Genomic DNA, 25,218 nt, shown 5'->3' on the forward strand with positions numbered 1-25,218 from the left:
AGGAGGTAACCTCAATGAGTAACTCAGAATGAGGAGGTAACCTCAGTGAGTAACTCAGAATGAGGAGGTAACCTCAGTGAGTAACTCAGAATGAGGAGGTAACCTCAGTGAGTAACTCAGAATGAGGAGGTAACCTCAGTGAGTAACTCAGAATGAGGAGGTAACCTCAATGAGTAACTCAGAATAGGGAGGTAACCTCAGTGAGTAACTCAGAATGAGGAGGTAACCTCAGAGAGGAACTCAGAATGAGGAGCTAACCTCAGTGAGTAACTCAGAATGAGGAGGAGACCTCAGTGAATAACTCAGAATGAGGAGGTAACCTCAGTGAGTAACTCAGAATGAGGAGGTAACCTCAGTGAGTAACTCAAAATGAGGAGGTAACCTCAGTGAGTAACTCAGAATGAGGAGGTAACCTCAATGAGTAACTCAGAATGAGGAGGTAACCTCAGTGAGTAACTCAGAATGAGGAGGTAACCTCAGTGAGTAACTCAGAATGAGAAGGTTACCTCAGTGAGTAACTCAGAATGAGGAGGTACCCTCAATGAGTAACTCAGAATAGGGAGGTAACCTCAGTGAGTAACTCAGAATGAGGAGGTAACCTCAGTGAGTAACTCAGAATGAGGAGGTAACCTCAATGAGTAACTCAGAATGAGGAGGTAACCTCAGTGAGTAACACAGAATAGGGAGGTAACCTCAGTGAGTAACTCAGAATGAGGAGGTAACCTCAATGAGTAACTCAGAATGAGGAGGTAACCTCAGTGAGTAACTCAGAATGAGGAGGTAACCTCAATGAATAACTCAGAATAGGGAGGTAACCTCAGTGAGTAACTCAGAATGAGGAGGTAACCTCAATGAGTAACTCAGAATGAGGAGGTAACCTCAGTGAGTAACTCAGAATGAGGAGGTAAACTCAATGAGTAACTCAGAATGAGGAGGTAACCTCAATGAGTAACTCAGAATGAGGAGGTAACCTCAGTGAGTAACTCAGAATGAGGAGGTAACCTCAGTGAGTAACTCAGAATGAGGAGGTACCCTCAGTGAGTAACTCAGAATGAGGAGGTAACCTCAATGAGTTATTCAGAATGAGGAGGTAACCTCAATGAGTAACTCAGAATGAGGAGGTAACCTCAGTGAGTAACTCAGAATGAGGAGGTAACCTCAGTGAGTAACTCAGAATGAGGAGATTACCTCAGTGAGTAACTCAGAATGAAGTGGTACCCTCAATGAGTAACTCAGAATGAGGAGGTAAACTCAATGAGTAACTCAGAATGAGGAGGTAACCTCAATGAGTAACTCAGAATGAGGAGGTAACCTCAGTGAGTAACTCAGAATGAGGAGGTAACCTCAATGAGTAACTCAGAATGAGGAGGTAACCTCAGTGAGTAACTCAGAATGAGGAGGTACCCTCAGTGAGTAACTCAGAATGAGGAGGTAACCTCAGTGAGTAACTCAGAATGAGGAGGTACCCTCAGTGAGTAACTCAGAATGAGGAGGTAACCTCAATGAGTTATTCAGAATGAGGAGGTAACCTCAATGAGTAACTCAGAATGAGGAGGTAACCTCAGTGAGTAACTCAGAATGAGGAGGTAACCTCAGTTAGTAACTCAGAATGAGGAGGTAACCTCAGTGAGTAACTCAGAATGAGGAGGTAACCTCAGTGAGTTACTCAGAATGAGGAGGTAACCTCAATGAGTAACTCAGAATAGGGAGGTAACCTCAGTGAGTCACTCAGAATGAGGAGGTAACCTCAGTGAGTAACTCAGAATGAGGAGGTAACCTCAATGAGTAACTCAGAATAGGGAGGTAACCTCAGTGAGTAACTCAGAATGAGGAGGTAAGCTCAGTGAGTAACTCAGAATGAGGAGGTAACCTCAGTGAGTAACTCAGAATGAGGAGGTAACCTCAATGAATAACTCAGAATAGGGAGCTAACCTCAGTGAGTAACTCAGAATGAGGAGGTAACCTCAATGAGTAACTCAGAATGAGGAGGTAACCTCAGTGAGTAACTCAGAATAGGGAGGTAACCTCAGTGAGTAACTCAGAATGAGGAGGTAACCTCAGTGAGTAACTCAGAATGAGGAGGTAACCTCAATGAGTAACTCAGAATGAGGAGGTAACCTCAGTGAGTAACTCAGAATGAGGAGGTAACCTCAGTGAGTAACTCAGAATGAGGAGGTAACCACAATGAGTAACTCAGAATGAGGAGGTAACCTCAATGAGTAACTCAGAATGAGGAGGTAACCTCAGTGAGTAACTCAGAATCAGGAGGTAACCTCAATGAGTAACTCAGAATGAGGAGGTAACCTCAGTGAGTAACTCAGAATGAGGAGGTACCCACAGTGAGTAACTCAGAATGAGGAGGTAACCTCAGTGAGTAACTCAGAATGAGGAAGTAACCTCAATGAGTAACTCAGAATGAGGAGGTACCCTCAGTGAGTAACTCAGAATGAGGAGATAACCTCAGTGAGTAACTCAGAATAGGGAGGTAACCTCAGTGAGTAACTCAGAATGAGGAGGTAACCTCAGTGAGCAACTCAGAATGAGGAGGTAACCTCAGTGAGTAACTCAGAATGAGGAGGTGACCTCAGTGAATAACTCAGAATGAGGAGGTAACCTCAGTGAGTAACTCAGAATGAGGAGGTAACCTCAGTGAGTAACTCAGAATGAGGAGGTAACCTCAATGAGTAACTCAGAATAGGGAGGTAACCTCAGTGAGTAACTCAGAATAGGGAGGTAACCTCAATGAGTAACTCAGAATGAGGAGGTAACCTCAGTGAGTAACTCAGAATAGGGAGGTAACCTCAGTGAGTTACTCAGAATGAGGAGGTAACCTCAATGAGTAACTCAGAATGAGGAGGTTACCTCAGTGAGTAACTCAGAATGAGGAGGTAACCTCAATGAGTAACTCAGAATGAGGAGGTAACCTCAATGAGTAACTCAGAATGAGGAGGTAACCTCAGTGAGTAACTCAGAATGAGGAGGTAACCTCAGTGAGTAACTCAGAATGAGGAGGTAACCTCAGTGAGTTACTCAGAATGAGGAGGTAACCTCAATGAGTAACTCAGAATGAGGAGGTAACCTCAATGAGTAACTCAGAATGAGGAGGTAACCTCAGTGAGTAACTCAGAATGAGGAGGTAACCTCAGTGAGTAACTCAGAATGAGGAGGTAACCTCAGTGAGTAACTCAGAATGAGGAGGTAACCTCAGTGAGTAACTCAGAATGAGGAGGTAACCTCAATGAGTAACTCAGAATAGGGAGGTAACCTCAGTGAGTAACTCAGAATGAGGAGGTAACCTCAGAGAGGAACTCAGAATGAGGAGCTAACCTCAGTGAGTAACTCAGAATGAGGAGGAGACCTCAGTGAATAACTCAGAATGAGGAGGTAACCTCAGTGAGTAACTCAGAATGAGGAGGTAACCTCAGTGAGTAACTCAGAATGAGGAGGTAACCTCAGTGAGTAACTCAGAATGAGGAGGTAACCTCAATGAGTAACTCAGAATGAGGAGGTAACCTCAGTGAGTAACTCAGAATGAGGAGGTAACCTCAGTGAGTAACTCAGAATGAGAAGGTTACCTCAGTGAGTAACTCAGAATGAGGAGGTACCCTCAATGAGTAACTCAGAATAGGGAGGTAACCTCAGTGAGTAACTCAGAATGAGGAGGTAACCTCAGTGAGTAACTCAGAATGAGGAGGTAACCTCAATGAGTAACTCAGAATGAGGAGGTAACCTCAGTGAGTAACACAGAATAGGGAGGTAACCTCAGTGAGTAACTCAGAATGAGGAGGTAACCTCAATGAGTAACTCAGAATGAGGAGGTAACCTCAGTGAGTAACTCAGAATGAGGAGGTAACCTCAATGAATAACTCAGAATAGGGAGGTAACCTCAGTGAGTAACTCAGAATGAGGAGGTAACCTCAATGAGTAACTCAGAATGAGGAGGTAACCTCAGTGAGTAACTCAGAATGAGGAGGTAAACTCAATGAGTAACTCAGAATGAGGAGGTAACCTCAATGAGTAACTCAGAATGAGGAGGTAACCTCAGTGAGTAACTCAGAATGAGGAGGTAACCTCAATGAGTAACTCAGAATGAGGAGGTAACCTCAGTGAGTAACTCAGAATGAGGAGGTACCCTCAGTGAGTAACTCAGAATGAGGAGGTAACCTCAATGAGTTATTCAGAATGAGGAGGTAACCTCAATGAGTAACTCAGAATGAGGAGGTAACCTCAGTGAGTAACTCAGAATGAGGAGGTAACCTCAGTGAGTAACTCAGAATGAGGAGATTACCTCAGTGAGTAACTCAGAATGAAGTGGTACCCTCAATGAGTAACTCAGAATAGGGAGGTAACCTCAGTGAGTAACTCAGAATGAGGAGGTAACTTGAGTGAGTAACTCAGAATGAGGAGGTAACCTCAATGAGTAACTCAGAATGAGGAGGTAACCTCAGTGAGTAACTCAGAATGAGGAGGTAACCTCAGTGAGTAACTCAGAATGAGGAGGTAACCTCAGTGAGTAACTCAGAATGAGGAGGTAACCTCAGTGAGTGACTCAGAATGAGGAGGTAACCTCAGTGAGTGACTCAGAATAGGGAGGTAACCTCAATGAGTGACTCAGAATGAGGAGGTAACCTCAGTGAGTAACTCAGAATGAGGAGGTAACCTCAATGAGTAACTCAGAATAGGGAGGTAACCTCAATGAGTAACTCAGAATGAGAAGGTAACCTCAGTGAGTAACTCAGAATGAGGAGGTAACCTCAATGAGTAACTCAGAATGAGAAGGTAACCTCAGTGAGTAACTCAGAATGAGGAGGTAACCTCAGCGAGTAACTCAGAATGAGGAGGTAACCTCAATGAGTAACTCAGAATGAGGAGGTAACCTCAGTGAGTAACTCAGAATAGGGAGGTAACCTCAGTGAGTAACTCAGAATGAGGAGGTAACCTCAATGAGTTACTCAGAATGAGGAGGTAACCTCAATGAGTAACTCAGAATGAGGAGGTAAGCTCAGTGAGTTGCTCAGAATGAGGAGGTTACCTCAGTGAGTAACTCAGAATGAGGAGGTAACCTCAGTTAGTAACTCAGAATGAGGAGGTAACCTCAGTGAGTAACTCAGAATGAGGAGGTAACCTCAGTGAGTTACTCAGAATGAGGAGGTAACCTCAATGAGTAACTCAGAATAGGGAGGTAACCTCAGTGAGTCACTCAGAATGAGGAGGTAACCTCAGTGAGTAACTCAGAATGAGGAGGTAACCTCAGTGAGTAACTCAGAATGAGGAGGTAACCTCAGTGAGTAACTCAGAATGAGGAGGTAACCTCAGTGAGTAACTCGGAATGAGGAGGTAACCTCAATGAATAACTCAGAATAGGGAGGTAACCTCAGTGAGTAACTCAGAATGAGGAGGTAACCTCAATGAGTAACTCAGAATGAGGAGGTAACCTCAGTGAGTTACTCAGAATGAGGAGGTAACCTCAATGAGTAACTCAGAATAGGGAGGTAACCTCAGTGAGTCACTCAGAATGAGGAGGTAACCTCAGTGAGTAACTCAGAATGAGGAGGTAACCTCAGTGAGTAACTCAGAATGAGGAGGTAACCTCAGTGAGTAACTCAGAATGAGGAGGTAACCTCAGTGAGTAGCTCGGAATGAGGAGGTAACCTCAATGAATAACTCAGAATAGGGAGGTAACCTCAGTGAGTAACTCAGAATGAGGAGGTAACCTCAATGAGTAACTCAGAATGAGGAGGTAACCTCAGTGAGTAACTCAGAATAGGGAGGTAACCTCAGTGAGTAACTCAGAATGAGGAGGTAACCTCAGTGAGTAACTCAGAATGAGGAGGTAACCTCAATGAGTAACTCAGAATGAGGAGGTAACCTCAGTGAGTAACTCAGAATGAGGAGGTAACCTCAATGAGTAACTCAGAATGAGGAGGAAACCTCAATGAGTAACTCAGAATGAGGAGGTAACCTCAGTGAGTAACTCAGAATGAGGAGGTAACCTCAATGAGTAACTCAGAATGAGGAGGTAACCTCAGTGAGTAACTCAGAATGAGGAGGTATCCTCAGTGAGCTGCTCAGAATGAGGAGGTAACCTCAGTGAGTAACTCAGAATGAGGAGGTGACCTCAGTGAATAACTCAGAATGAGGAGGTAACCTCAGTGAGTAACTCAGAATGAGGAGGTAACCTCAGTGAGTAACTCAGAATGAGGAGGAAACCTCAGTGATTAATCAGAATGAGGAGGTAACCTCAGTGAGCAACTCAGAATGAGGAGGTAACCTCAATGAGTAACTCAGAATGAGGAGGTAACCTCAGCGAGTGACTCAGAATGAGGAGGTAACCTCAGTTAGTAACACAGAATGAGGAGGTAACCTCAGCGAGTAACTCAGAATGAGGAGGTAACCTCAGTGAGTAACTCAGAATGAGGAGGTAACCTCAGTGAGTAACTCAGAATGAGGATGTAACCTCAGTGAGTAACTCAGAATGAGGAGGTTACCTCAATTAGTAACTCAGAATGAGGAGGTAACCTCAGTGAGTAAATCAGAATGAGGAGGAAAACTCAATGAGTAACTCAGAATGAGGAGGTAACCTCAGTGAGTAACTCAGAATGAGGAGGTAACCTCAGTGAGTAACTCAGAATGAGGAGGTAACCTCAGTGAGTGACTCAGAATGAGGCGGTAACCTCAATGAGTAACTCAGAATGAGGAGGGAACCTCAATGAGTAACTCAGAATGAGGAGGTAACCTCAATGAGTAACTCAGAATGAGGAGGTAACCTCAGTTAGTAACTCAGAATGAGGAGGTAACCTCAATGAGTAACTCTGAATGTGGAGGTAACCTCAATGAGTGACTCAGAATGAGGAGGTAACCTCAGTGAGTAACTCAGATTGAGGAGGTAACCTCAGTGAGTAACTCAGAATGAGGAGCTAACCTCAATGAGTAACTCAGAATGAGGAGGTAACCTCAGTGAGTAACTCAGAATGAGGAGGTAACCTCAGTGAGTAACTCAGAATGAGGAGGTATCCTCAATGAGTAACTCAGAATGAGGAGGTAACCTCAATGAGTAACTCAGAATGAGGAGGTAACCTCAATGATTAACTCAGGTAACCTCAATGAGTAACTCAGAATGAGGAGGTAACCACAATGAGTAACTCAGAATGAGGAGGTAACCTCAGTGAGTAACTCAGAATGAGGAGGTAACCTCAGTGAGTAACTCAGAATGAGGAGGTAACGTCAGTGAGTAACTCAGAATGAGGAGCTAACCTCAGTGTGTAACACAGAATGAGGAGGTAACCTCAGTGAGTAACTCAGAATGAGGAGGTAACCTCAGTGTGTAACACAGAATGAGGAGGTAACCTCAGTGAGAAACTCAGAATGAGGAGGTAACCTCAGTGAGTAACTCAGAATAGGGAGGTAACCTCAATGAGTAACTCAGAATGAGGAGGTAACCTCAGTGAGTAACTCAGAATGAGGAGGTAAGCTCAGTGAGTAACTCAGAATGAGGAGGTAACCTCAATGAGTAATTCAGAATGAGGAGGTAACCTCAATGAGTAACTCAGAATGAGGAGGTAACCTCAGTGAGTAACTCAGAATGAGGAGGTAACCTCAGTGAGTAACTCAGAATGAGGAGGAAAACTCAATGAGTAACTCAGAATGAGGAGGTAACCTCAGTGAGTAACTCAGAATGAGGAGGTAACCTCAGTGAGTAACTCAGAATGAGGAAGTAACCTCAATGAGGAACTCAGAATGAGGTGGTAACCTCAATGAGTAACTCAGAATGAGGAGGTAACCTCAGTGAGTAACTCAGATTGAGGAGGTAACCTCAATGAGGAACTCAGAATGAGGAGGTAACCTCAGTGAGTAACTCAGAATGAGGAGGTAACCTCAGTGAGTAACTCAGAATGAGGAGGTACCCTCAGTGCGTAACTCAGAATGAGGAGGTACCCTCAATGAGTAACTCAGAATGAGGAGGTATCCTCAGTGAGCTGCTCAGAATGAGGAGGTAACCTCAGTGAGTAACTCAGAATGAGGAGGTGACCTCAGTGAATAACTCAGAATGAGGAGGTAACCTCAGTGAGTAACTCAGAATGAGGAGGTAACCTCAGTGAGTAACTCAGAATGAGGAGGAAACCTCAGTGATTAATCAGAATGAGGAGGTAACCTCAGTGAGCAACTCAGAATGAGGAGGTAACCTCAATGAGTAACTCAGAATGAGGAGGTAACCTCAGCGAGTGACTCAGAATGAGGAGGTAACCTCAGTTAGTAACACAGAATGAGGAGGTAACCTCAGCGAGTAACTCAGAATGAGGAGGTAACCTCAGTGAGTAACTCAGAATGAGGAGGTAACCTCAGTGAGTAACTCAGAATGAGGATGTAACCTCAGTGAGTAACTCAGAATGAGGAGGTTACCTCAATTAGTAACTCAGAATGAGGAGGTAACCTCAGTGAGTAAATCAGAATGAGGAGGAAAACTCAATGAGTAACTCAGAATGAGGAGGTAACCTCAGTGAGTAACTCAGAATGAGGAGGTAACCTCAGTGAGTAACTCAGAATGAGGAGGTAACCTCAGTGAGTGACTCAGAATGAGGCGGTAACCTCAATGAGTAACTCAGAATGAGGAGGGAACCTCAATGAGTAACTCAGAATGAGGAGGTAACCTCAATGAGTAACTCAGAATGAGGAGGTAACCTCAGTTAGTAACTCAGAATGAGGAGGTAACCTCAATGAGTAACTCTGAATGTGGAGGTAACCTCAATGAGTGACTCAGAATGAGGAGGTAACCTCAGTGAGTAACTCAGATTGAGGAGGTAACCTCAGTGAGTAACTCAGAATGAGGAGCTAACCTCAATGAGTAACTCAGAATGAGGAGGTAACCTCAGTGAGTAACTCAGAATGAGGAGGTAACCTCAGTGAGTAACTCAGAATGAGGAGGTATCCTCAATGAGTAACTCAGAATGAGGAGGTAACCTCAATGAGTAACTCAGAATGAGGAGGTAACCTCAATGATTAACTCAGGTAACCTCAATGAGTAACTCAGAATGAGGAGGTAACCACAATGAGTAACTCAGAATGAGGAGGTAACCTCAGTGAGTAACTCAGAATGAGGAGGTAACCTCAGTGAGTAACTCAGAATGAGGAGGTAACGTCAGTGAGTAACTCAGAATGAGGAGCTAACCTCAGTGTGTAACACAGAATGAGGAGGTAACCTCAGTGAGTAACTCAGAATGAGGAGGTAACCTCAGTGTGTAACACAGAATGAGGAGGTAACCTCAGTGAGAAACTCAGAATGAGGAGGTAACCTCAGTGAGTAACTCAGAATAGGGAGGTAACCTCAATGAGTAACTCAGAATGAGGAGGTAACCTCAGTGAGTAACTCAGAATGAGGAGGTAAGCTCAGTGAGTAACTCAGAATGAGGAGGTAACCTCAATGAGTAATTCAGAATGAGGAGGTAACCTCAATGAGTAACTCAGAATGAGGAGGTAACCTCAGTGAGTAACTCAGAATGAGGAGGTAACCTCAGTGAGTAACTCAGAATGAGGAGGAAAACTCAATGAGTAACTCAGAATGAGGAGGTAACCTCAGTGAGTAACTCAGAATGAGGAGGTAACCTCAGTGAGTAACTCAGAATGAGGAAGTAACCTCAATGAGGAACTCAGAATGAGGTGGTAACCTCAATGAGTAACTCAGAATGAGGAGGTAACCTCAGTGAGTAACTCAGATTGAGGAGGTAACCTCAATGAGGAACTCAGAATGAGGAGGTAACCTCAGTGAGTAACTCAGAATGAGGAGGTAACCTCAGTGAGTAACTCAGAATGAGGAGGTACCCTCAGTGCGTAACTCAGAATGAGGAGGTACCCTCAATGAGTAACTCAGAATGAGGAGGTAACCTTAGTGAGTAACTCAGAATAAGGAGGTAACCTCAGTGAGTAACTCAGAATGAGGAGGTAACCTCAGTGAGTAACTCAGAATGAGGAGGTAACCTCAGTGACTTACTCAGAATAGGGAGGTAACCTCAATGAGTAACTGAGAATGAGGAGGTAACCTCAGTGAGTTACTCAGAATGAGGAGGTAACCTCAGTGAGTAACTCAGAATGAGGAGGTACCCTCAGTGCGTAACTCAGAATGAAGAGGTACCCTCAATGAGTAACTCAGAATGAGGAGGTAACCTCAGTGAGTAACTCAGAATAAGGAGGTTACCTCAGTGAGTAACTCAGAATGAGGAGGTAAACTCAATGAGTAACTCAGAATGAGGAGGTAACCTCAGTGAGTAACTCAGAATGAGGAGGTTACATCAGTGAGTAACTCAGAATGAGGAGGTAACCTCAATGATTAACTCAGAATGAGGAGGTAACCTCAATGAGTAACTCAGAATGAGGAGGAAACCTCAGTGATTAATCAGAATGAGGAGGTAACCTCAGTGATTAATCAGAATGAGGAGGTAACCTCAGTGAGCAACTCAGAATGAGGAGGTAACCTCAATGAGTAACTCAGAATGAGGAGGTAACCTCAGCGAGTGACTCAGAACGAGGAGGTAACCTCAGTTAGTAACACAGAATGAGGAGGTAACCTCAGTGAGTAACTCAGAATGAGGAGGTAACCTCAGTGAGTAACTCAGAATGAGAAGGTAACCTCAATGAGTAACTCAGAATGAGGATGTAACCTCAGTGAGTAACTCAGAATGAGGAGGTAACCTCAATGAGTAACTCAGAATGAGGAGGTAACCTCAGTGAGTAAATCAGAATGAGGAGGAAAACTCAATGAGTAACTCAGAATGAGGAGGTAACCTCAGTGAGTAACTCAGAATGAGGAGGGAACCTCAGTGAGTAACTCAGAATGAGGAGCTAACCTCAATGAGTAACTCAGAATGAGGAGGTAACCTCAGTGAGTAACTCAGAATGAGGAAGTAACCTCAATGAGTAACTGAGAATGAGGACGTAACCTCAGTGAGTTACTCAGAATGAGGAGGTAACCTCAGTGAGTAACTCAGAATGAGGAGGTACCCTCAGTGCGTAACTCAGAATGAAGAGGTACCCTCAATGAGTAACTCAGAATGAGGAGGTAACCTCAGTGAGTAACTCAGAATAGGGAGGTAACCTCAGTGAGTAACTCAGAATGAGGAGGTAAACTCAATGAGTAACTCAGAATGAGGAGGTAACCTCAGTGAGTAACTCAGAATGAGGAGGTTACATCAGTGAGTAACTCAGAATGAGGAGGTAACCTCAATGATTAACTCAGAATGAGGAGGTAACCTCAATGAGTATCTCAGAATGAGGAGGTAACCTCAATGAGTAACTCAGAATGAGGAGGTAACCTCCGTGAGTAACTCAGAATGAGGAGGAAACCTCAGTGATTAATCAGAATGAGGAGGTAACCTCAGTGAGCAACTCAGAATGAGGAGGTAACCTCAATGAGTTACTCAGAATGAGGAGGTAACCTCAGCGAGTGACTCAGAATGAGGAGGTAACCTCAGTGAGTAACTCAGAATGAGGAGGTAACCTCAGTGAGTAACTCAGAATGAGGAGGTAACCTCAATGAGTAACTCAGAATGAGGATGTAACCTCAGTGAGTGACTCAGAATGAGGAGGTAACCTCAATGAGTAACTCAGAATGAGGAGGTAACCTCAGTGAGTAAATCAGAATGAGGAGGAAAACTCAATGAGAAACTCAGAATGAGGAGGTAACCTCAGTGAGTAACTCAGAATGAGGAGGTAACCTCAGTGAGTAACTCAGAATGAGGAGGTAACTTCAGTTAGTAATTCAGAATGAGGAGGTAACCTCAATGAGTAAGTCAGAATGAGGAGGTATCCTCAATGAGTAACACAGAATGAGGAGGTAACCTCAGTGAGTAACTCAGAATGAGGCGGTAACCTCAATGAGTAACTCAGAATGAGGAGGTAACCTCAATGAGTAACTCAGAATGAGGAGGGAACCTCAGTGAGTAACTCAGAATGAGGAGGAAAACTCAAAGAGTAACTCAGAATGAGGAGGTAACCTCAGTGAGTAACTAAGAATGAGGAGGTAACCTCAGTGAGTAACTCAGAATGAGGAGGTAACCTCAATGAGTAACTCAGAATGAGGAGGGAACCTCAATGAGTAACTCAGAATGAGGAGGTAACCTCAATGAGTAACGCAGAATGAGGAGTTAACCTCAGTGAGTAACTCAGAATGAGGAGGTAACCTCAGTTAGTAACTCTGAATGAGGAGGTAACCTCAGTGAGTAACTCAGAATGAGTAGGTAACCTCAGTGAGTAACTCAGAATGAGGAGGTAACCTCAATGAGTAACTCAGAATGAGGAGGTAACCTCAATGAGTGACTCAGAATGAGGAGGTAACCTCAGTGAGTAACTCAGAATGAGGAGCTAACCTCAATGAGTAACTCAGAATGAGGAGGTAACCTCAGTGAGTAACTCAGAATGAGGAGGTACCCTCAGTGAGTAACTCAGAATGAGGAGGTAACCTCAATGAGTAACTCAGAATGAGGAGGTAACCTCAATGAGTGACTCTGAATGAGGAGGTAACCTCAGTGAGTAACTCAGAATGAGGAGGTACCCTCAGTGAGTAACTCAGAATGAGGAGGTAAACTCAGTGAGTAACTCAGAATGAGGAGCTAACCTCAATGAGTAACTCAGAATGAGGAGGTAACCTCAGTGAGAAACTCAGAATGAGGAGGTACCCTCAGTGAATAACTCAGAATGAGGAGGTAACCTCAATGAGTAACTCAGAATGAGGAGGTAACCTCAGTGAGTAACTCAGAATGAGGAGGTAACCTCAGCGAGTTACTCAGAATGAGGAGGTAACCTCAATGAGTAACTCAGAATGAGGAGGTAACCTCAATGATTAACTCAGGTAACCTCAATGAGTAACTCAGAATGAGGAGGTAACCTCAATGAGTAACTCAGAATGAGGAGGTAACCTCAGTGAGTAACTCAGAATGAGGAGGTAACCTCAGTGAGTAACTCAGAATGAGGAGGTAACGTCAGTGAGTAACTCAGAATGAGGAGCTAACCTCAGTGAGTAACTCAGAATGAGGAGGTAACCTCAGTGAGTAACTCAGAATGAGGATGTAACCTCAGTGAGAAACTCAGAATGAGGAGGTAACCTCAGTGAGTAACTCAGAATAGGGAGGTAACCTCAATGAGTAACTCAGAATGAGGCGGTAACCTTAGTGAGTAACTCAGAATGAGGAGGTAACCTCAGTGAGTAACTCAGAATGAGGAGGTAACCTCAATGAGTAACTCAGAATGAGGAGGTAACCTCAGTTAGTAACTCAGAATGAGGAGGTAACCTCAATGAGTAACTCAGAATGAGGAGGTACCCTCAGTGAGTCACTCTGAATGAGGAGGTAACCTCAATGAGTAACTCAGAATGAAGAAGTAACCTCAATGAGGAACTCAGAATGAGGAGGTAACCTCAGTGAGTAACTCAGAATGAGGAGGTAACCTCAGTGAGTAACTCAGAATGAGGAGGTAACCTCAGTGACTTACTCAGAATAGGGAGGTAACCTCAATGAGTAACTGAGAATGAGGAGGTAACCTCAGTGAGTTACTCAGAATGAGGAGGTAACCGCAGTGAGTAACTCAGAATGAGGAGGTACCCTCAGTGCGTAACTCAGAATGAGGAGGTACCCTCAATGAGTAACTGAGAATGAGGAGGTAACCTCAGTGAGTAACTCAGAATAGGGAGGTAACCTCAGTGAGTAACTCAGAATGAAGAGGTAAACTCAATGAGTAACTGAGAATGAGGACGTAACCTCAATGATTAACTCAGAATGAGGAGGTAACCTCAATGAGTAACTCAGAATGAGGAGGAAACCTCAGTGATTAATCAGAATGAGGAGGTAACCTCAGTGATTAATCAGAATGAGGAGGTAACATCAGTGAGCAACTCAGAATGAGGAGGTAACCTCAATGAGTAACTCAGAATGAGGAGGTAACCTCAGCGAGTGACTCAGAATGAGGAGGTAACCTCAGTTAGTAACACAGAATGAGGAGGTAACCTCAGTGAGTAACTCAGAATGAGGAGGTAACCTCAGTGAGTAACTCAGAATGAGAAGGTAACCTCAATGAGTAACTCAGAATGAGGATGTAACCTCAGTGAGTAACTCAGAATGAGGAGGTAACCTCAATGAGTAACTCAGAATGAGGAGGTAACCTCAGTGAGTAAATCAGAATGAGGAGGAAAACTCAATGAGTAACTCAGAATGAGGAGGTAACCTCAGTGAGTAACTCAGAATGAGGAGGGAACCTCAGTGAGTAACTCAGAATGAGGAGCTAACCTCAATGAGTAACTCAGAATGAGGATGTAACCTCAGTGAGTAACTCAGAATGAGGAGGTAACCTCAATGAGTAACTGAGAATGAGGACGTAACCTCAGTGAGTTACTCAGAATGAGGAGGTAACCTCAGTGAGTAACTCAGAATGAGGAGGTACCCTCAGTGCGTAACTCAGAATGAAGAGGTACCCTCAATGAGTAACTCAGAATGAGGAGGTAACCTCAGTGAGTAACTCAGAATAGGGAGGTAACCTCAGTGAGTAACTCAGAATGAGGAGGTAAACTCAATGAGTAACTCAGAATGAGGAGGTAACCTCAGTGAGTAACTCAGAATGAGGAGGTTACATCAGTGAGTAACTCAGAATGAGGAGGTAACCTCAATGATTAACTCAGAATGAGGAGGTAACCTCAATGAGTATCTCAGAATGAGGAGGTAACCTCAATGAGTAACTCAGAATGAGGAGGTAACCTCATTGAGTAACTCAGAATGAGGAGGAAACCTCAGTGATTAATCAGAATAAGGAGGTAACCTCAGTGAGCAACTCAGAATGAGGAGGTAACCTCAATGAGTTACTCAGAATGAGGAGGTAACCTCAGCGAGTGACTCAGAATGAGGAGGTAACCTCAGTGAGTAACTCAGAATGAGGAGGTAACCTCAGTGAGTAACTCAGAATGAGGAGGTAACCTCAATGAGTAACTCAGAATGAGGATGTAACCTCAGTGAGTGACTCAGAATGAGGAGGTAACCTCAATGAGTAACTCAGAATGAGGAGGTAACCTCAGTGAGTAAATCAGAATGAGGAGGAAAACTCAATGAGAAACTCAGAATGAGGAGGTAACCTCAGTGAGTAACTCAGAATGAGGAGGTAACCTCAGTGAGTAACTCAGAATGAGGAGGTAACTTCAGTTAGTAATTCAGAATGAGGAGGTAAGCTCAATGAGTAAGTCAGAATGAGGAGGTATCCTCAATGAGTAACACAGAATGAGGAGGTAACCTCAGTGAGTAACTCAGAATGAGGCGGTAACCTCAATGAGTAACTCAGAATGAGGAGGTAACCTCAATGAGTAACTCAGAATGAGGAGGGAACCTCAGTGAGTAACTCAGAATGAGGAGGAAAACTCAAAGAGTAACTCAGAATGAGGAGGTAACCTCAGTGAGTAACTAAGAATGAGGAGGTAACCTCAGTGAGTAACTCAGAATGAGGAGGTAACCTCAATGAGTAACTCAGAATGAGGAGGGAACCTCAATGAGTAACTCAGAATGAGGAGGTAACCTCAATGAGTAACTCAGAATGAGGAGTTAACCTCAGTGAGTAACTCAGAATGAGGAGGTAACCTCAGTTAGTAACTCTGAATGAGGAGGTCACCTCAGTGAGTAACTCAGAATGAGTAGGTAACCTCAGTGAGTAACTCAGAATGAGGAGGTAACCTCAATGAGTAACTCAGAATGAGGAGGTAACCTCAATGAGTGACTCAGAATGAGGAGGTAACCTCAGTGAGTAACTCAGAATGAGGGGCTAACCTCAATGAGTAACTCAGAATGAGGAGGTAACCTCAGTGAGTAACTCAGAATGAGGAGGTACCCTCAGTGAGTAACTCAGAATGAGGAGGTAACCTCAATGAGTAACTCAGAATGAGGAGGTAACCTCAATGAGTGACTCTGAATGAGGAGGTAACCTCAGTGAGTAACTCAGAATGAGGAGGTACCCTCAGTGAGTAACTCAGAATGAGGAGGTAAACTCAGTGAGTAACTCAGAATGAGGAGCTAACCTCAATGAGTAACTCAGAATGAGGAGGTAACCTCAGTGAGAAACTCAGAATGAGGAGGTACCCTCAGTGAGTAACTCAGAATGAGGAGGTAACCTCAATGAGTAACTCAGAATGAGGAGGTAACCTCAGTGAGTAACTCAGAATGAGGAGGTAACCTCAGCGAGTTACTCAGAATAAGGAGGTAACCTCAATGAGTAACTCAGAATGAGGAGGTAACCTCAATGATTAACTCAGGTAACCTCAATGAGTAACTCAGAATGAGGAGGTAACCTCAATGAGTAACTCAGAATGAGGAGGTAACCTCAGTGAGTAACTCAGAATGAGGAGGTAACCTCAGTGAGTAACTCAGAATGAGGAGGTAACCTCAGTGAGTAACTCAGAATGAGGAGCTAACCTCAGTGTGTAACACAGAATGAGGAGGTAACCTCAGTGAGTAACTCAGAATGAGGATGTAACCTCAGTGTGTAACACAGAATGAGGAGGTAACCTCAATGAGTAACTCAGAATGAGGATGTAACCTCAGTGAGAAACTCAGAATGAGGAGGTAACCTCAGTGAGTAACTCAGAATAGGGAGGTAACCTCAATGAGTAACTCAGAATGAGGCGGTAACCTTAGTGAGTAACTCAGAATGAGGAGGTAACCTCAATGAGTAACTCAGAATGAGGAGGTAACCTCAGTGAGTAACTCAGAATGAGGAGGTAACCTCAATGAGTAACTCAGAATGAGGAGGTAACCTCAGTTAGTAACTCAGAATGAGGAGGTAACCTCAATGAGTAACTCAGAATGAGGAGGTACCCTCAGTGAGTCACTCTGAATGAGGAGGTAACCTCAATGAGTAACTCAGAATGAAGAAGTAACCTCAATGAGGAACTCAGAATGAGGAGGTAACCTCAATGAGTAACTCAGAATGAGGAGGTAACCTCAGTGAGTAACTCAGAATGAGGAGGTAACCTCAGTGAGTAACTCAGAATGAGGAGGTACCCTCAGTGCGTAACTCAGAATGAGGAGGTACCCTCAATGAGTAACTCAGAATGAGGAGGTAACCTTAGTGAGTAACTCAGAATAGGGAGGTAACCTCAGTGAGTAACTCAGAATGAGGAGGTAACCTCAATGAGGAACTCAGAATGAGGAGGTAACTTCAGTGAGAAACTCATAATGAGGAGGTAACCTCAGTGAGTAACTCAGAATAGGGAGGTCACCTCAGTGAGTAACTCAGAATGAGGAGGTAACCTCAATGAGTAACTCAGAATGAGGAGGTAACCTCAGTGAGTAACTCAGAATGAGGAGGTAACCTCAGTGACTTACTCAGAATAGGGAGGTAACCTCAATGAGTAACTGAGAATGAGGAGGTAACCTCAGTGAGTTACTCAGAATGAGGAGGTAACCTCAGTGAGTAACTCAGAATGAGGAGGTACCCTCAGTGCGTAACTCAGAATGAAGAGGTACCCTCAATGAGTAACTCAGAATGAGGAGGTAACCTCAGTGAGTAACTCAGAATGAGGAGGTACCCTCAGTGCGTAACTCAGAATGAAGAGGTACCCTCAATGAGTAACTCAGAATGAGGAGGTAACCTCAGTGAGTAACTCAGAATAGGGAGGTAACCTCAGTGAGTAACTCAGAATGAGGAGGTAAACTCAATGAGTAACTCAGAATGAGGAGGTAACCTCAGTGAGTAACTCAGAATGAGGAGGTTACATCAGTGAGTAACTCAGAATGAGGAGGTAACCTCAATGATTAACTCAGAATGAGGAGGTAACCTCAATGAGTATCTCAGAATGAGGAGGTAACCTCAATGAGTAACTCAGAATGAGGAGGTAACCTCAGTGAGTAACTCAGAATGAGGAGGAAACCTCAGTGATTAATCAGAATGAGGAGGTAACCTCAGTGAGCAACTCAGAATGAGGAGGTAACCTCAATGAGTTACTCAGAATGAGGAGGTAACCTCAGCGAGTGACTCAGAATGAGGAGGTAACCTCAGTGAGTAACTCAGAATGAGGAGGTAACCTCAGTGAGTAACTCAGAATGAGGAGGTAACCTCAATGAGTAACTCAGAATGAGGATGTAACCTCAGTGAGAAACTCAGAATGAGGAGGTAACCTCAGTGAGTAACTCAGAATAGGGAGGTAACCTCAATGAGTAACTCAGAATGAGGCGGTAACCTTAGTGAGTAACTCAGAATGAGGAGGTAACCTCAATGAGTAACTCAGAATGAGGAGGTAACCTCAGTGAGTAACTCAGAATGAGGAGGTAACCTCAATGAGTAACTCAGAATGAGGAGGTAACCTCAGTGAGTAACTCAGAATGAGGAGGTAACCTCAATGAGGAACTCAGAATGAGGAGGTAACCTCAGTGAGTAACTCAGAATGAGGAGGTAACCTCAGTGAGTAACTCAGAATGAGGAGGTACCCTCAGTGCGTAACTCAGAATGAGGAGGTACCCTCAATGAGTAACTCAGAATGAGGAGGTAACCTTAGTGAGTAACTCAGAATAGGGAGGTAACCTCAGTGAGTAACTCAGAATGAGGAGGTAACCTCAATGAGGAACTCAGAATGAGGAGGTAACTTCAGTGAGAAACTCATAATGAGGAGGTAACCTCAGTGAGTAACTCAGAATAGGGAGGTCACCTCAGTGAGTAACTCAGAATGAGGAGGTAACCTCAATGAGTAACTCAGAATGAGGAGGTAACCTCAGTGAGTAACTCAGAATGAGGAGGTAACCTCAGTGACTTACTCAGAATAGGGAGGTAACCTCAATGAGTAACTGAGAATGAGGAGGTAACCTCAGTGAGTTACTCAGAATGAGGAGGTAACCTCAGTGAGTAACTCAGAATGAGGAGGTACCCTCAGTGCGTAACTCAGAATGAAGAGGTACCCTCAATGAGTAACTCAGAATGAGGAGGTAACCTCAGTGAGTAACTCAGAATGAGGAGGTACCCTCAGTGCGTAACTCAGAATGAAGAGGTACCCTCAATGAGTAACTCAGAATGAGGAGGTAACCTCAGTGAGTAACTCAGAATAGGGAGGTAACCTCAGTGAGTAACTCAGAATGAGGAGGTAAACTCAATGAGTAACTCAGAATGAGGAGGTAACCTCAGTGAGTAACTCAGAATGAGGAGGTTACATCAGTGAGTAACTCAGAATGAGGAGGTAACCTCAATGATTAACTCAGAATGAGGAGGTAACCTCAATGAGTATCTCAGAATGAGGAGGTAACCTCAATGAGTAACTCAGAATGAGGAGGTAACCTCAGTGAGTAACTCAGAATGAGGAGGAAACCTCAGTGATTAATCAGAATGAGGAGGTAACCTCAGTGAGCAACTCAGAATGAGGAGGTAACCTCAATGAGTTACTCAGAATGAGGAGGTAACCTCAGCGAGTGACTCAGAATGAGGAGGTAACCTCAGTGAGTAACTCAGAATGAGGAGGTAACCTCAGTGAGTAACTCAGAATGAGGAGGTAACCTCAATGAGTAACTCAGAATGAGGATGTAACCTCAGTGAGTGACTCAGAATGAGGAGGTAACCTCAATGAGTAACTCAGAATGAGGAGGTAACCTCAGTGAGTAAATCAGAATGAGGAGGAAAACTCAATGAGAAACTCAGAATGAGGAGGTATCCTCAATGAGTAAGTCAGAATGAGGAGGTATCCTCAATGAGTAACACAGAATGAGGAGGTAACCTCAGTGAGTAACTCAGAATGAGGCGGTAACCTCAATGAGTAACTCAGAATGAGGAGGTAACCTCAATGAGTAACTCAGAATGAGGAGGGAACCTCAGTGAGTAACTCAGAATGAGGAGGAAAACTCAAAGAGTAACTCAGAATGAGGAGGTAACCTCAGTGAGTAACTAAGAATGAGGAGGTAACCTCAGTGAGTAACTCAGAATGAGGAGGTAACCTCAATGAGTAACTCAGAATGAGGAGGGAACCTCAATGAGTAACTCAGAATGAGGAGGTAACCTCAATGAGTAACTCAGAATGAGGAGTTAACCTCAGTGAGTAACTCAGAATGAGGAGGTAACCTCAGTTAGTAACTCTGAATGAGGAGGTAACCTCAGTGAGTAACTCAGAATGAGTAGGTAACCTCAGTGAGTAACTCAGAATGAGGAGGTAACCTCAATGAGTAACTCAGAATGAGGAGGTAACCTCAATGAGTGACTCAGAATGAGGAGGTAACCTCAGTGAGTAACTCAGAATGAGGAGCTAACCTCAATGAGTAACTCAGAATGAGGAGGTAACCTCAGTGAGTAACTCAGAATGAGGAGGTACCCTCAGTGAGTAACTCAGAATGAGGAGGTAACCTCAATGAGTAACTCAGAATGAGGAGGTAACCTCAATGAGTGACTCTGAATGAGGAGGTAACCTCAGTGAGTAACTCAGAATGAGGAGGTACCCTCAGTGAGTAACTCAGAATGAGGAGGTAAACTCAGTGAGTAACTCAGAATGAGGAGCTAACCTCAATGAGTAACTCAGAATGAGGAGGTAACCTCAGTGAGAAACTCAGAATGAGGAGGTACCCTCAGTGAGTAACTCAGAATGAGGAGGTAACCTCAATGAGTAACTCAGAATGAGGAGGTAACCTCAGTGAGTAACTCAGAATGAGGAGGTAACCTCAGCGAGTTACTCAGAATGAGGAGGTAACCTCAATGAGTAACTCAGAATGAGGAGGTAACCTCAATGATTAACTCAGGTAACCTCAATGAGTAACTCAGAATGAGGAGGTAACCTCAATGAGTAACTCAGAATGAGGAGGTAACCTCAGTGAGTAACTCAGAATGAGGAGGTAACCTCAGTGAGTAACTCAGAATGAGGAGGTAACGTCAGTGAGTAACTCAGAATGAGGAGCTAACCTCAGTGTTTAACACAGAATGAGGAGGTAACCTCAGTGAGTAACTCAGAATGAGGATGTAACCTCAGTGAGAAACTCAGAATGAGGAGGTAACCTCAGTGAGTAACTCAGAATAGGGAGGTAACCTCAATGAGTAACTCAGAATGAGGCGGTAACCTTAGTGAGTAACTCAGAATGAGGAGGTAACCTCAGTGAGTAACTCAGAATGAGGAGGTAACCTCAATGAGTAACTCAGAATGAGGAGGTAACCTCAGTTAGTAACTCAGAATGAGGAGGTAACCTCAATGAGTAACTCAGAATGAGGAGGTACCCTCAGTGAGTCACTCTGAATGAGGAGGTAACCTCAATGAGTAACTCAGAATGAAGAAGTAACCTCAATGAGGAACTCAGAATGAGGTGGTAACCTCAATGAGTAACTCAGAATGAGGAGGTAACCTCAGTGAGTAACTCAGAATGAGCAGGTAACCTCAATGAGGAACTCAGAATGAGGAGGTAACCTCAGTGAGTAACTCAGAATGAGGAGGTAACCTCAGTGAGTAACTCAGAATGAGGAGGTACCCTCAGTGCGTAACTCAGAATGAGGAGGTACCCTCAATGAGTAACTCAGAATGAGGAGGTAACCTTAGTGAGTAACTCAGAATAGGGAGGTAACCTCAGTGAGTAACTCAGAATGAGGAGGTAACCTCAATGAGGAACTCAGAATGAGGAGGTAACTTCAGTGAGTAACTCAGAATGAGGAGGTAACCTCAGTGAGTAACTCAGAATGAGGAGGTAACCTCAGTGAGTAACTCAGAATGAGGAGGTAACCTCAGTGACTTACTCAGAATAGGGAGGTAACCTCAATGAGTAACTGAGAATGAGGAGGTAACCTCAGTGAGTTACTCAGAATGAGGAGGTAACCTCAGTGAGTAACTCAGAATGAGGAGGTACCCTCAGTGCGTAACTCAGAATGAGGAGGTACCCTCAATGAGTAACTGAGAATGAGGAGGTAACCTCAGTGAGTAACTCAGAATAGGGAGGTAACCTCAGTGAGTAACTCAGAATGAAGAGGTAAACTCAATGAGTAACTCAGAATGAGGAGGTAACCTCAGTGAGTAACTCAGAATGAGGAGGTTACATCAGTGAGTAACTCAGAATGAGGAGGTAACCTCAATGATTAATTCAGAATGAGGAGGTAACCTCAATGAGTAACTCAGAATGAGGAGGTAACCTCAATGAGTAACTCAGAATGAGGAGGTAACCTCAGTGAGTAACGCAGAATGAAGAGGAAACCTCAGTGATTAATCAGAATGAGGAGGTAACCTCAGTGAGTAACTCAGAATGAGGAGGAACCTCAGTGAGCAACTCAGAATGAGGAGGTAACCTCAATGAGTAACTCAGAATGAGGAGGTAACCTCAGCGAGTGACTCAGAATGAGGAGGTAACCTCAGTTAGTACCACAGAATGAGGAGGTAACCTCAGTGAGTAACTCAGAATGAGGAGGTAACGTCAGTGAGTAACTCAGAATAGGGAGGTACCCTCAATGAGTAACTCAGACTGAGGAGGTAACCTCAGTGAGTAATTCAGAATGAGGAGGTAACCTCAGTGTGTAACTCAGAATGAGGAGGTAACCTCAGTTAGTAACTCAAAATGAGGAGGTAACCTCAGTTAGTAACTCAGAATGAGGAGGTAACCTCAGTGAGTAACTCAGAATGAGGAGGTAACCTCAATGAGTCACTCAGAATGAGGAGGTAACCTCAGTGAGTAACTCAGAATGAGGAGGTAACCTCAGTGTGTAACACAGAATGAGGAGGTAACCTCAGTGAGTAACTCAGAATGAGGATGTAACCTCAGTGAGTAACTCAGAATGAGGTGGTAACCTCAGTGAGTAACTCAGAATGAGGAGGTAACCTCAGTGAGTAACTCAGAATGAGGAGGTAACCTCAATGAGTAACTCAGAATGAGGAGGTAACCTCAATGAGTAACTCAGAATGAGGAGGTAACCTCAGTGAGTAACTCAGAATGAGGAGGTAACCTCAGTGAGTAACTCAGAATGAGGAGGTACCCTCAGTGAGTAACTCAGAATGAGGAGGAAACCTCAATGAGTAACTCAGAATGAGGAAGTAACCTCAGTGAGTAACTCAGAATGAGGAGGTAACCTCAGTGAGTAACTCAGAATGAGGAGGTAACCTCAGTGAGGAACTCAGAATGAGGAGGTAACCTCTGTGAGTAACTCAGAATGAGGAGGTACCCTCAGTGCGTAACTCAGATTGAGGAGGTACCCTCAATGAGTAACTCAGAATGAGGAGGTAACCTTAGTGAGTAACTCAGAATAGGGAGATAACCTCAGTGAGTAACTCAGAATGAGGAGGTAACCTCAGTGAGTAACTCAGAATAGGGAGGTAACCTCAGTGAGTAACTCAGAATGAGGAGGTAACCTCAATGAGTAACTCAGAATGAGGAGGTAACCTCAGTGAGTAACTCAGAATGAGGATGTAACCTCATTGAGTAACTCAGAATGAGGATGTAACCTCAGTGAGTAACTCAGAATGAGGAGGTAACCTCAGTGAGTAACTCAGAATAGGGAGGTAACCTCAGTGAGTAAATCAGAATGAGGAGGTAACCTCAATGAGTAACTCAGAATGAGGAGGTAACCTCAGTGAGTAACTCAGAATAGGGAGGTAATCTCAGTGAGTAACTCAGAATGAGGAGGTAAACTCAATGAGTAACTCAGAATGAGGAGGTAACCTCAGTGAGTAACTCAGAATGAGGAGGTTACATCAGTTAGTAACTCAGAATGAGGAGGTAACCTCAATGATTAACTCAGAATGAGGAGGTAACCTCAATGAGTAACTCAGAATGAGGAGGTAACCTCAATGAGTAACTCAGAATGAGGAGGTAACCTCAGTGAGTAACTCAGAATGAGGAGGAAACCTCAGTGATTAATCAGAATGAGGAGGTAACCTCAGTGAGTAACTCAGAATGAGGAGGTAACTTCAGTGAGCAACTCAGAGTGAGGAGGTAACCTCAATGAGTAACTCAGAATGAGGAGGTAACCTCAGCGAGTGACTCAGAATGAGGATGTAACCTCAGTTAGTAACACAGAATGAGGAGGTAACCTCAGTGAGTAACTCATAATGAGGAGGTAACCTCAGTGAGTAACTCAGAATGAGGATGTAACCTCAGTGAGTAACTGAGAATGAGGAGGTAACCTCAATGAGTAACTCAGAATGAGGAGGAAAACTCAATGAGTAACTCAGAATGAGGAGGTAACCTCAGTGAGTAACTCAGAATGAGGAGGTAACCTCAGTGAGTGACTCAGAATGAGGAGGTAACCTCAGTTAGTAACTCAGAATGAGGAGGTAACCTCAATGAGTAAGTCAGAATGAGGAGGTATCCTCAATGAGTAACACAGAATGAGGAGGTAACCTCAATGAGTAACTCAGAATGAGGAGGTAACCTCAATGAGTGACTCAGAATGAGGAGGTAACCTCAGTGAGTAACTCAGATTGAGGAGGTAACCTCAATGAGTCACTCAGAATGAAGAGGTAACCTCAGTGAGTAACTCAGAATGAGGAGCTAACCTCAATGAGTAACTCAGAATGAGGAGGTAACCTCAGTGAGTAACTCAGAATGAGGAGGTACCCTCAGTGAGTAACTCAGAATGAGGAGGTAACCTCAATGAGTAACTCTGAATGAGGAGGTAACCTCAGTGAGTAACTCAGAATGAGGAGGTAACCTCAATGAGTAACTCAGAATGAGGAGGTAACCTCAATGAGTAACTCAGAATGAGGAGGTAACCTCAATGAGGAACTCAGAATGAGGAGGTAACCTCAATGAGTAACTCAGAATGAGGAGGTAACCTCAATGAGGAACTCTGAATGAGGAGGTAACCTCTGTGAGTAACTCAGAATGAGGTGGTAACCTCAGTGAGTAACTCAGAATGAGGAGGTAACCTCAATGAGTAACTCAGAATGAGGGCGTAACCTCAGTGAGTGACTCAGAATGAGGAGGTAACATCAGTTAGTAACTCAGAATGAGGAGGTAACCTCAGTTAGTAACTCAGAATGTGGAGGTAACCTCAGTGAGTAACTCAGAATAGGGAGGTAACCTCAATGAGTAACTTAGAATCGGGAGGCAACCTCAGTGAGTAACTCAGAATGAGGAGGTAACCTCAGTGAGTAACTCAGATTGAGGAGGTAACCTCAGTGAGCAACTCAGAATGAGGAGGTAACCTCAATGAGTAACTCAGAATGAGGAGGTAACCTCAGTTAGTAACTAAGAATGAGGAGGTAACCTCAGTGAGTAACTCAGAATGAGGAGGTTACCTCAATGAGTAACTCAGAATGAGGAGGTAACC

Source organism: Scyliorhinus torazame, chromosome 27 (genome assembly GCF_047496885.1).
Source record: "Scyliorhinus torazame isolate Kashiwa2021f chromosome 27, sScyTor2.1, whole genome shotgun sequence".
Classification (NCBI taxonomy): domain Eukaryota; kingdom Metazoa; phylum Chordata; class Chondrichthyes; order Carcharhiniformes; family Scyliorhinidae; genus Scyliorhinus; species Scyliorhinus torazame.